This window comes from Staurois parvus, unplaced genomic scaffold (assembly GCF_062004578.1).
Source record: "Staurois parvus isolate SC_StPar_1 unplaced genomic scaffold, SC_StPar_1.0 ptg000458l, whole genome shotgun sequence".
In the NCBI taxonomy this organism is placed as follows: Eukaryota; Metazoa; Chordata; class Amphibia; order Anura; family Ranidae; genus Staurois; species Staurois parvus.
In genome coordinates, this window is record NW_028318254.1 from 112,666 (window position 1) to 124,638 (window position 11,973).

The 11,973-nt window shown below is 47.1% G+C and overlaps 1 protein-coding gene across 1 annotated transcript in view; it reads right to left on the reverse strand.

Moving 5' to 3' along the window:
• The window catches only part of FOXJ3 (forkhead box J3), a 113,323-nt gene extending 105,090 nt beyond the window's left edge, over positions 1-8,233 (reverse strand). Inside the window, exon 1 of the mRNA XM_089688883.1 lies at positions 8,150-8,233. The gene's annotated coding sequence lies outside the window, so the exon portion shown is untranslated. The remainder of the gene's footprint in view (positions 1-8,149) is intronic.
• Between the last annotated feature and the right edge of the window lie 3,740 nt (positions 8,234-11,973).

An 11,973-nucleotide genomic window follows, 5' to 3' on the forward strand; every position in this document is an offset into this window, starting at 1 on the left:
ATGCACAACTAAAATATTCATTCATACGAGTATCACACAGATGATTTCATCGCTCCTCTTCCACAACTACACGCTTTAAAAGTCATGACAGTGAATCAGTGTAGCAAGACATCTACTTCTCCGCACTGCAAAAACAAAGGCAGAGGAGGAACTTCAGCCAAGACGGGCCCCAGAGAGATGCATGTCAATTTTCTCAAGTGATGTGACAAGTGATAGGTTAAGAAACACCTGAGACAATAATGGCAGCATCAGCAGTATGTGTTCTCTGTAGCAGAGATACTTCAACATTTATATCTTCCTATAGGAAATGACAGCCTTTATATTGGATAGAAATAAATGTGACATTACAAACACCAGTGACTGACCCGGCTGAACACACAAATTTTGATCATGTTTGTTCCAGATTTTTATTTTGCAGAGAAACATTAGATTTATGGCTCTTTAAAAGTGTTACTAAACCCACAACAGTCTGTATATGCAGCAAACAGGCTTCTTATACTCACTGGGGAACCTAAGGGGTTAATCCTCTGCATTGTGTAAAAAGGCTGTTTGATCCTGACTTCTCTGGATCAAACTTCCAGTGCCCCCCCCCCTTATCTCCTGAGAAGACAGTGTGGAGACACTCTGCACATGCTCAGTTTGGTGTGTATTGCTAGAGAGGTTTTTTTTTTTTTCTTGGGAGAGTGCATGTGATCAGCACAGGGCCAATCAGCAATGTCCACACAGAGATCAGGTGTTCTACATCCTCCTAGAGCTGAAAGAAAACTCCTCTTACATGCTTTAACCAGTGCTCTGCTGAACACTGATAGAAGCACAAGACTGCTCTAACTGCCAATGAGAAAAGGCATTTAGCAGTTAATATTTACTAAAATAATTGCATTTCCATGTTCTGTGTACTGTGGGACACCAGATATAGTGAATACAGGGTCCTGGGTTTAGTAACACTTTAAAAGCTACAAGATTACAAACTCTTACAATTTGCCCCAAATGGCTCCACTGGCAAAAACTAAATACTTAAAAAAAATTAACTCCAGAAGATAAAGGACTATTCACCAGTATTGCCTTTGATCTCCCTGCAGCTACTCTTTCCCTATTACTGGCTTTCTAGTGTGTCTGTGTGTGGAGGCAGGGGGTTTGCTTCCTCATGTCAGTCTCCAGCAAGGAGAACAGTGAGCAGCACAGTAGTGACATCACAAATCTCAGCATAGCAGTCATGGAGTGCCTTGGATCTCACATTGCAGATATCTTTGTCCGTGCAACAACTGCTAGGCTACTTTACTATTACTGCTCAGTCCAATACTGCTGGTAGTCCATGCTAGCCAATAGTGGACCCTCAGGGGGTGTGTTTCCAAGTCCAGAGCAGTCTGGGCCCACAGAAAAAGGCTGGATAAAGATGGTTGCCATTCAATCTGGGGTACAGCACTGGGGATAACAAAAATTTTACAGCAAAAAGCTGCTTTGATATTCAACAGGTACAACACATAGGAACCATATCATAGGATGCTATACAGTGGATATAAACCGTCTACACACCCCTGTTAAAATGTCAGGTTTCTATGATGTAAAAAAAAAAAAAAAAAGAGACAAAGATAATGTGACCTATAAACTGTACAACTCAGTTGAACAACAACCTGAAATCTTTTAGGATGAGGGAAGTAAAAATAAAACACTAAAATAATAATATGGTTGCATAAGTGTGCACACCCTTAAACTAATACTTTGTTGAAGCACCTTTTGATTTGATTCCAGCACTCAGTCATTTTGGGTATGAGCCTATCAGCATGGCACATCTTGACTTGGCAATATTTGCCAGCTCTTCCTTGCAAAAACATTCCAACTGTCTGATTGCGAGGGCATCTCCTGTGCACAGCCCTCTTCAGATCACCCCACAGATCTTCCATCGGATTCAGGTCTGGGCTCTGGCTGGGCCATTCCAAAACTTTAATCTTCTTCTGGTGAAGCCATTCCTTTGTTGATTTGGATGTATCTTTTGGGTCGTTGTCATGGTGAAAGATGAAGTTCCGCTTCATGTTCAGCTTTCTAGCAGAAGCCTGAAGGTTTTGTGCCAAAATTGACTGGTATTTGGAACTGTTCATAATTCCCTCTACCTTGACTAAGCCCTCAGTTCCAGCTGAGGAAAAACTGCCCCAAAGCACGATGCTGACACCACCATGCTTCACTGTTAATCAGAGGCACTTTAAAATGATGGCAGGTGTGTACTGACTCCTATTTAACATGATTTGGAATATGATTGCTAACTTCTGAACACAGCTACATCCCCAGTTATAAGAGGGTGTGCACACTTATGCAACCACATTATTTTAGTTTTTTTTGTTTACATTGTTGTTGTTTTGACTCTTCAATGACATTTATTTTGCTAAAGTACCAATGCATGATATACAAATGCCCTTTTCAAACCTCTTACTGACCACGTAAATTCATGCGATCAGAAGCTGGAGGAATGGACTCCTGATCACGTGACCACTATGACAGCCAAGTCTATCCCGCCATTAAGACCCAGGTTTTACACATAATCCTGACTGCTACAGCATACTCCTAGTGACAGGTTCTCCTTACTGAGACATCAGGGATCTGTTAGAGGTCTCCCCTGCACCTGTGTGCTGCTACAGCAGCTGGGAGTGTGTGCAAGTCTGACAAGCTGACTGTTGGCTTCTAATGGGCCTTCACCACCCAAGTGCAACGCCCCCACCTGGGCGTCCACTATCCCACCTGCGGCTTGGGACCCATATGTTGCTGGATAGAAGGAAGGGAGCCCAGTGAAAATCCATTTGCTGAACTCCCCTGGCTAAAGTGAACCCAGAGGAGACGAGAAATTCGCACATCTGCATTCTATTAGCTTCAGTGGAGTGCAGGGGAGACAGCAGGAGTCATGCATCAATAGAGAGAACCTGTCACTATTTGTTGCAGTCACATAGGGGAGTACTGATCTATTATGTGATAGCAATAGAGTACAAATAGAAAACAATAAAAGTGTGAAAAAGGTACACCCAAGCACTCAGACCCCCCAAAAGTAAATTCCTGCACACTTTAGCTGCGCCAAATGACTTCTGTGAACACGTGGGACAATGTCATCCCGTTGGCCAATCAAGAAGTCCAAAACCTGGGGAGAAGATGTCAGTGGCGAGCGTGGTCACCGATGCATCGCTGGAATGTGGGGGTGAGTTTAGGTTTGAACGCTAAACGGATGAGCTGTAGGGGCATTTAAAGCATTGCCTATGGAAGAATTTGGGTAGCGAAGTTTGTTGCCACTTCATGGTCACACGCAGTTGGGTGTATAATTACGTGGGGCGATGTTTTATATTTACCAATTAAGTAGTGCATTCCAATGACATTAACTGCACTTTATTTTTTACTGAAATGTTGCACCTGATAAACCATTGCACTCCTAGAACATAAAAATATTGGAGCTACCATTTTATTCTCGACGGAAAAGAAAATCTTTATTGTTTGATTGTTTTAACTAATCATCAGGCTTAAAAATATTTTTTTTTGATAAGTGTACAGGGTGACAACCAGGGGAGGCAGAGACAGAGGACTGTCACCCTATAACAGGAAGTGCCCTTCATGGCAGGATCCAGGCGTCATTTTAATGAGAGTTGCTGATTTACAAATCAAATGAAAATGACTTTTGATGTCACATTGACATGATGAAGCTAATCTGACATTCTAGTGATCAGGGTCACATCTACTAGACGTCTGGTATTAATATCATTCACAGCTAATCACATGGCATGAACACTGAACATGACAAACCTAGCACCACCCCCGGCCCCCAAAAAGATTACACCACATGCCCCCCCTGTCAGGTCAGAGTCTGTGCTGGGACTAATCCTAAAGTATAACTGAAGGTAAAACTTTTGGGGAAAAATTTCCCCTCACTTCCCGTCCCATAGCCAAAACAGGAAGTGAGAGAATCCCTGCTTGTCACCAGATCTAGCATCCCCATTGGAAGATTTCCCCTCTTTTCCTGTTCTGTTGTCAACCAAACTTTGGGATTTTCTTTCAGTGTAACTATATAGCCAGACAGGGCTGTACACATGCTTCAACCATGATGCTTTGCGGCTTTAGGTTGGGGTGCAGAATTTGACATGAGGCGCAGCCCCACAATGTAAAAATGCTGTTCAACAGTTCAAGAATCAAAGTAGAAATAAAAAAAAAAATATATATATAATAAGAGTTCAAAAGGCAACTGTAGCAAGTCCTGAACACCTGTCAGCTGCTGCTATACTAGCCTCTGAAAAGTGATCCACCACAGATCACTTTTCAGGGGACGGTAACTAGTGCTACTAATGTGAAATGAGCCTAAAGCACACTGTATATTGTACAATCAGCCATAAACTGGCCATAGATGGTTCAGCAAGGACTGGACAAAGTTCGATGATCAGTGTTTGGCTGTCCCCGCTTGACAGAGGTTTATCATTTGATTGCCTCTTGTTGAAGGATAATGTTGGAAAACGTCTCGATGATCAGTTCCAAACGGGTAGACTGACAACTCATGGGGCCCTCGGGCAATAGGGGATCATGGGGCCCCTGTGTCCTTGCCCAAACTCAAAAAAAGTCTATGAAAAAGGTACCAGGGGCATCTCATGGGGCCCCCTACTGACCCCGGGCCCTCGGGCAGTGCCCGAGTTTCCAAATGGTCAGTCCGCCCCTGGATCCAAATGTTGATCAGCATGTTCTCACAGTGCCAGGTCCTGCTGTCAATATACAATGTCCAGGTGGTGGGGTAATACTTCACTTGTATATGGAGGAATCTGTTATCTGTTTGCTTGCTGGGCAAATGGAAAAAAAAAATAACCATCTATGGCAAGGTTTAGGCTCACCATACACTTTACAATCAGTCTGTACAATTATTCTTAGCTCAGCACACATAATCAGACTGTACAATCTCCTTCAGATCTACTAACAACTGTGTAGTACAAGGGCCTGCCTGATTGGAGAGATTGAATAGGTGCTAATATTACATAGCGTTGGTAAATCTAAACCGGATTGTACAAAGATTGTATGGGGTTGCCCTATGCACTCCAGAATACCTCCTGCACTTTTTTTTTGGCAGTGTGACACAAAACGTGCACCTGCTAGCCACATTTGGGGTGTCATTAATAAATAATGGCAGCACAAGCTCAAACTGAGCTTTTGGGAACATACATGTATTTATGCATGAGCTTCCAGAACACGAACATGTGAATGAGGCCTGAGGCTCCATTCACGTCTTATCTGTGTGTACCTGTGAGCTTCGTGTAAATATCTCATGCATATCAAGTCAGGGAGAGTTGCACATCTGTGTTCCCGGAACATGTGAAAACCGCACTCCACACTTGTGGTGCCATTAAGGCTGCATGCCCACCTGAGCGTCTTGTATATCAAAGCTAAAAAACGCTCAAACAGAAAAATCGATTATTTTCTGTGGCCTGTTCACACCTGGACATGGAAACACCTGTAGACCAACGCCTGGAGCTCAACAAAGTTCTGGAGCTTCTTCTGTAGGCCACTTCGGGCAGATTGCAGTGTTTTGGGGAGTTCCCAGTCACAAAGATTTGCACTGGTGCGTGCAAAAACGCGAAATACGGGCGTTTTGTTGTTGACAGAACTCTATAGGCCAATACGAAAACCGCCTGGAGCTTAAACGCTGAAATGAAGCGAGCAAAAAACACAACACTCAGGTGTGAAGGCAGCCTGAGGCCTCATGTACACGGGGCTCCTCTTTCACCTGGCAGGAAAAAAACAGTGTCAAGAGGTGCCTAAAGCTGCGTTTTTACGAACACATTTAGGCGTCTCAAACGCTGGGAATTCATTTATGTCACTGGCCGCAATAATCATTTATATTCATTTATTCTGCCATCTGAAATGGATGAACACTAAAGTGCTTCACACGCCTCAATTATTGTGCATTTAGGTGCAAAATGCTCCTTTTCTGAATGGTTCTGAACTGGCTCTGGGATTCTTTTTCCTGCCTCTAAACACCCAGTGCCCAACCTGCATGCAGTCTAGGAGCTGCATGCGGCACTTTTTGTGCAGACATCAATCTGTGCTTCCCTACTGCCCAGTTATAGTAGAGTACAGCCTCCGACCGTCCCTTCCCGCCTGCCCGCAGCCTCCGACCGTCCCTTCCCGCCTGCCCGCAGCCTCCGACCGTCCCTTCCCGCCTGCCCGCAGCCTCCGACCGTCCCTTCCAGCCTGCCCGCAGCCTCCGACCGTCCCTTCCAGCCTGCCCGCAGCCTCAGACCGTCCCTTCCAGCATGCCCGCAGCCTCCGACCGTCCCTTCCAGCATGCCCGCAGCCTCCGACCGTCCCTTCCAGCATGCCCGCAGCCTCCGACCGTCCCTTCCAGCATGCCCGCAGCCTCCGACCGTCTCTTCCAGCATGCCCGCAGCCTCCGACCGTCCCTTCCAGCATGCCCGCAGCCTCCGACCGTCCCTTCCAGCATGCCCGCAGCCTCCGACCGTCCCTTCCAGCATGCCCGCAGCCTCCGACCGTCCCTTCCAGCATGCCCGCAGCCTCCGACCGTCCCTTCCAGCATGCCCGCAGCCTCCGACCGTCCCTTCCAGCATGCCCGCAGCCTCCGACCGTCCCTTCCAGCCTGCCCGCAGCCTCCGACCGTCCCTTGCAGCCTGCCCGCAGCCTCGGACCGTCCCTTGCAGCCTGCCCGCAGCCTCGGACCGTCCCTTGCAGCCTGCCCGCAGCCTCGGACCGTCCCTTCCAGCATGCCCGCAGCCCCGGACCGTCCCTTCCAGCATGCCCGCAGCCTCGGACCGTCCCTTCCAGCATGCCCGCAGCCTCGGACCGTTTCTTCTACTATGTCCGTAGGTTATGACCGTCTTTTCTAGCATGCCCGCAGTCTCTGACTATACCCTGTTGAGTTTCTGCTATCCCTGACAAGGACAATTTTATAAGTATCCCTTTGGTCATGTTGGGGGCCACACATGAAGCCCCCCTCATACCAGGAAAGTAGACCACAACTGCTCTAAACATCCCTGCCTCTAAATGCCAGTAAACACCTGTTTGCACAGACACACAGGCTAACATGGAGGAGCAGTTAGAGGCAGAAAAAAGCGTCCCACGCCCCTTAGGCCCCATTCAGACCTTGCAGAGCGGTAACGAGCGCTCCTTTATACAATTGTTAAAGTGCGATTTATACGTGGAAACACACTCCATGCATAGGACAGCCCATTCACATCAACGGGTTTCCCTGTGCGCGTTTGTCGCCCAAAAGAAGCTCCTCCTCTTTTCTGATACGCTTAGCATGATTTTAACCGTATATTTTGCTGTGCGATTTTGTTGCATTTGAGGCACCATTAATAATAACAGCACCCAAACAGGCGTATCACGTTCTGCCGCGGACACGGCCTAAACGTGGCATTTTTGACGCTCGCCATGCTAATTGTTAAGGGCACCCCAAACGCATGAAGCAATCGTGCGTTTTGCCACACATAAAAAAAAGTGACAAATTCCATAAAACTTGCTAAAAATATTAAAATTAACATACAAACCAGAACAAGGAACAAAGCTCCAGTGGGCTGCCCTGTGTGTGTCGTGGGAAATACGTGTATAAAAAACAAGTTTAAAAAAACACGCGTTTCAGTTTGCAAGACATAAATGTGGCCCTAGACCTGCCACCCCCGTGTAATAGGAGGAGCTCCTGATCTGCACACAATCTGTCAGCCTGGTACCATAGATATGAAGGAGATTGTACAATCACATTGTATGGTGTGTGAGGACAGACATGACACCCCTGGAATGCAGCTCCCCCTGTGGTTGGGAGAGGTGTTGCACCCCTGTACCCCCATGTCACCACCACAGGGGCCCCACACACCCCCCTCCAGCCGGACTCTGATAGGCCATGCTGGGATTTATGGTTCCTCAGCAGCTGGAGGGCCGGGCCCAGTCAGGAGAGGTGTGGAGACACAGGGGCCCCCCTGTATAGGGCCCTCAGCTCCCCCTCCTGGGCAGCCAGGCGCCTCCACACACCTCCCCGGTCCAGGGGGCAGCCTCGGGCCCCAGCCAGGCGCTCTATTCCACAACGGCAGCCATCACTCCGGAGAGGTGTACACACAGCCCGGCCCGGGGCCCCTTCACCTCCCTTCCCCGGGCCGCTCCCGCCCGCACACCACCCGGCCCGCCAGCTCACCTGATCGCCCGCTCCGTGCGGTCCCGACGTGTCGGCCAGGAGAGGAACAAATGCAGAGGAGCGCCGAGACTACAACTCCCGGCATGCCTCGCCTGCAGACACCGGAAGAAGGTGGGAGAGGGTTCAAGACGTCACAACTTTACTGACACTGACAGCAGTGTGTGAACAGAGGGGCTGAGGACAGGGAGGACTCCACTGTGCATGGACTGCTCTGCCTCTCAGCTCCTCTACTGTGCATACAGGGCTGAGGATAAGGGGGCACCACCAGTCCTCCTGCATGGGGCTCAGGTCAGCAGGGGGGTCCAGGCAGCTGGGTGAATCAGATGTGGGCAGGGAGAGTGATCAGCTAGGTGGGGAGGAGGCAATTACTGGAACCGATGAATGGCTGTCTCTGTAGCATCTGAAAGCTTCTTTTTTCCCTCCTGCTGGCTATCAGCTGCTGCAAAGAGAGACATACAGGGGATTGGTTATAGTAATTGCCCCCCCCCCCCAGCTGCCTGTGTACCCCCACAGTACTGCCAGCTTTCCTCCTCTCCTTCCCTCTGGCAGCTTCAAGCACTCAATTGGATTCTTCAGGAGGGAGATGGGGGGAAGGGTCTGGTAAATATGTCACTTTTACCAGGCCCTTGCTTTCTTGAATGAACACAATGAGTGATTGGTACTGATTGCTCACTGTGTTCATTCATAAACTGAAGCATAGTGAACGGTGTTTCTATTGGAAAGGGCCCTGTCAGGTTGGCTGTATGGTGCCCTGTGGTTTCTAAGAGCTGCCCTGTGGTTTCTAAGAGCTGCCCTGTGGTTTCTAAGAGCTGCCCTGTGTGCATATGTCTTTGTTTTATCATATCGCATAGTGGGAACGAGCATTGCTACTCACGATTTTTGTTGTGTGAGTTTCACCCAAGTTGCGCACAAGGCAGCCCCTTCACTTCACATAGGGTCTGCCCTATGTGTGTTTGTCATCCAAAAAAGGCTGCTGCTGCTGCTTTGCGGGTGACAAGCTTAGCTTTAAAATGTAAAAAAAATCTGAAGAATATATTTTAAAAAAATATATTTTTAAAAATATATATATTTTAAATATATTCTTCAGATATTTTTTTACATCTAAAAAAGTCATTTTAACATATATTTGTAAATGCATTCCAAAAATGTAAATTTTTATTTTTAAAGACATACAGTCCAGGGTCAGTTCAGGCAGCAAGCAGAGGCCTTGTTGATAAACAGTGCAGGACATACAGGGAAATAGCAGACACTGGAAAAATATCTTCACGTCACATATACTTCAATAATAGTGTGATATATCCGGAAGCACTCTCCAATACAGAGGCCTGGCTGGGAGGGACATTGGGGACAGTAGTATTGGGTGTCACATCAAATTCCATTACTGGAACATACACATTTTCTTTGGGGTTTGCGGCCTGGATATCGGGAGGACATCGGGGAAATGCCTTTCATGGAGTCTGGTCAATGAATCAGAGCGAATTTGTTCATGGGCATGGCCATGCAGATAGAGAAGGGCTGTAACAATGTCTTCTTGGTATTTCAGGTAGGTGCACTTAGAAAAGATGACATACAAATTAAACAGGGCAGGGGCATCCCTAGGGTTAGTGTCACCCGGTGCGATCACACTTGGTGACACCCCCTCCAACAATCCCCGCAGAATGGATCGGATCTGTGGATTGAGCATAATGGATCGGACTCCGATCCATTATGCTCAATCCGCAGATCTGATCCATCCTGCGGGGATCATCGGCTTGCTTTACAACTTACCTTTTCATGGAGCGGGTCTGGTGTCACCCCGTGCGGTAGGTATCACCCAGTGCGGCGCGCACCCCCCTCACCATTCTCAAGTTCAAAGTAAGTCAAGGAAAAATTTTACACTTTTCCTCAGTGAGGGGTTTCTACACAAATGGGCAGGCATATGACGAATTAGGTTTGCTGGTAACATTTTGGCTGGCATGTAATTTATCAGATCATCAGTAAAAAATAAATGAAAAAAATAAATTGGGGTAACATTTTCTGTATGTATCTGAGTGCCTGGCTGTGCTGTAAAAGGGGGAATTGTAGGTTCTGCTGAATTAGTTGGCAGCCATGTGGGAAAATGTAAGTCTGGGAGGATAGTAGGAGCCCTACCTCGTTGTTGTGGACAGGACACCCCATTACTAGTGCCTGGCCTATCTTCTGGGAATGCTGCCCTGCTTGTACTCGTCACTGCACCAGGATTTGCAGTGCCACTGGTGGATGCCTGCTCTTCCTCAGATCTCCTGAACCTCTTTGTTTGGACTCTCTCCTCCTCACAATCCATTGCTGACCCACAGCTTTCAACTGGCTCATACTCAGAATCTGAGTCTGACAGAGATAGTTCCCCGTTACTCTCATCCATCATACTCAGTATCCAGAAAGCCTCCTCGTTGCTGTATAATTTTTTAGACATGATGCTGCACTGCTGATATTGCTGATGTTGATCACTGGTACTGTGTAACAGATTTTGATGTTCACTGGTGCACTGTGGCAGATGTTGATCACTGGTACAGATGTGGATTTGACACTGGTACTGTGTGACAGATGTTGATCACTGGTACAGATGTGGATTTGACACTGGTATTCTGTGACACATGTTTATCACTGGTACAGATACGGATTTGACACTGGTACTATGTGACCGATGTTGATCACTGGTACAGATGTGGATTTGACACTGGTACTGTGTGACAGATGTTGATCACTGGTACAGATATGGATTTGACACTGGTATTCTGTGAGACGTTTATCACTGGTACAGATACTGATCTGACACTGGTACTGTGTGACAGATGTTGATCACTGGTACAGATACTGATCTGACACTGGTACTGTGTGACAGATGTTGATCACTGGTACAGATACAGATTTGACACTGGTACTGTGTGACAGATGTTGATCACTGGTACAGATACTGATCTGACACTGGTACTGTGTGACAGATGTTGATCACTGGTACAGATATGGATTTGACACTGGTATTCTGTGACACATGTTTATCACTGGTACAGATGTGGATTTGACACTGGTACTGTGTGACAGATGTTGATCACTGGTACAGATATGGATTTGACACTGGTACTGTGTGACACATGTTTATCACTGGTACAGAAACGGATTTGACACTGGTACTGTGTGACAGATGTTGATCACTGATACAGATATGGATTTGACAGTGGTATTGTGTGACAGATGTTGATCACTGGTACAGATATGGATTTGACACTGGTACTGTGTGACAGATGTTGATCACTGGTACGGATATGGATTTGACACTGGTACTATGTGACAGATGTTGATCACTGGTACATATATGGATTTGACACTGGTACTCTGTGACAGATGTTGATCACTGGTACGGATATGGATTTGACACTGGTACTATGTGACAGATGTTGACCACTGGTACGGATATGGATTTGACACTGGTACTCTGTGACAGATGTTGATCACTGGTACAGATATGGATTTGACACTCTTACAATGGTGCTCTCTTACAATGGTGGTCAGTTTGAGAGGTGCTCTCTTACATTGGTGGTCACTGGGAGAGGTGCCCTCTTACGATGGTGGTCAGTGGGAGATTGATACCCTGACATTCTTGGTCATTGGGAAGGCTGTCCCCTTACAGACAGCTAAAATATAATTGATACCAGTGGTTCCGTCCATCAGAAATGGTTTACTGCTCATAGCAACGTCTGGAAGAACCCTGAGAACCTCTGAGGGACCTCCTCTACTAGTTGTCCTGTGTCATTCAACACACTTCCTGTAAGCTCAAGCTGTTGTGGACCACCCCCCTTCCCTGCCCC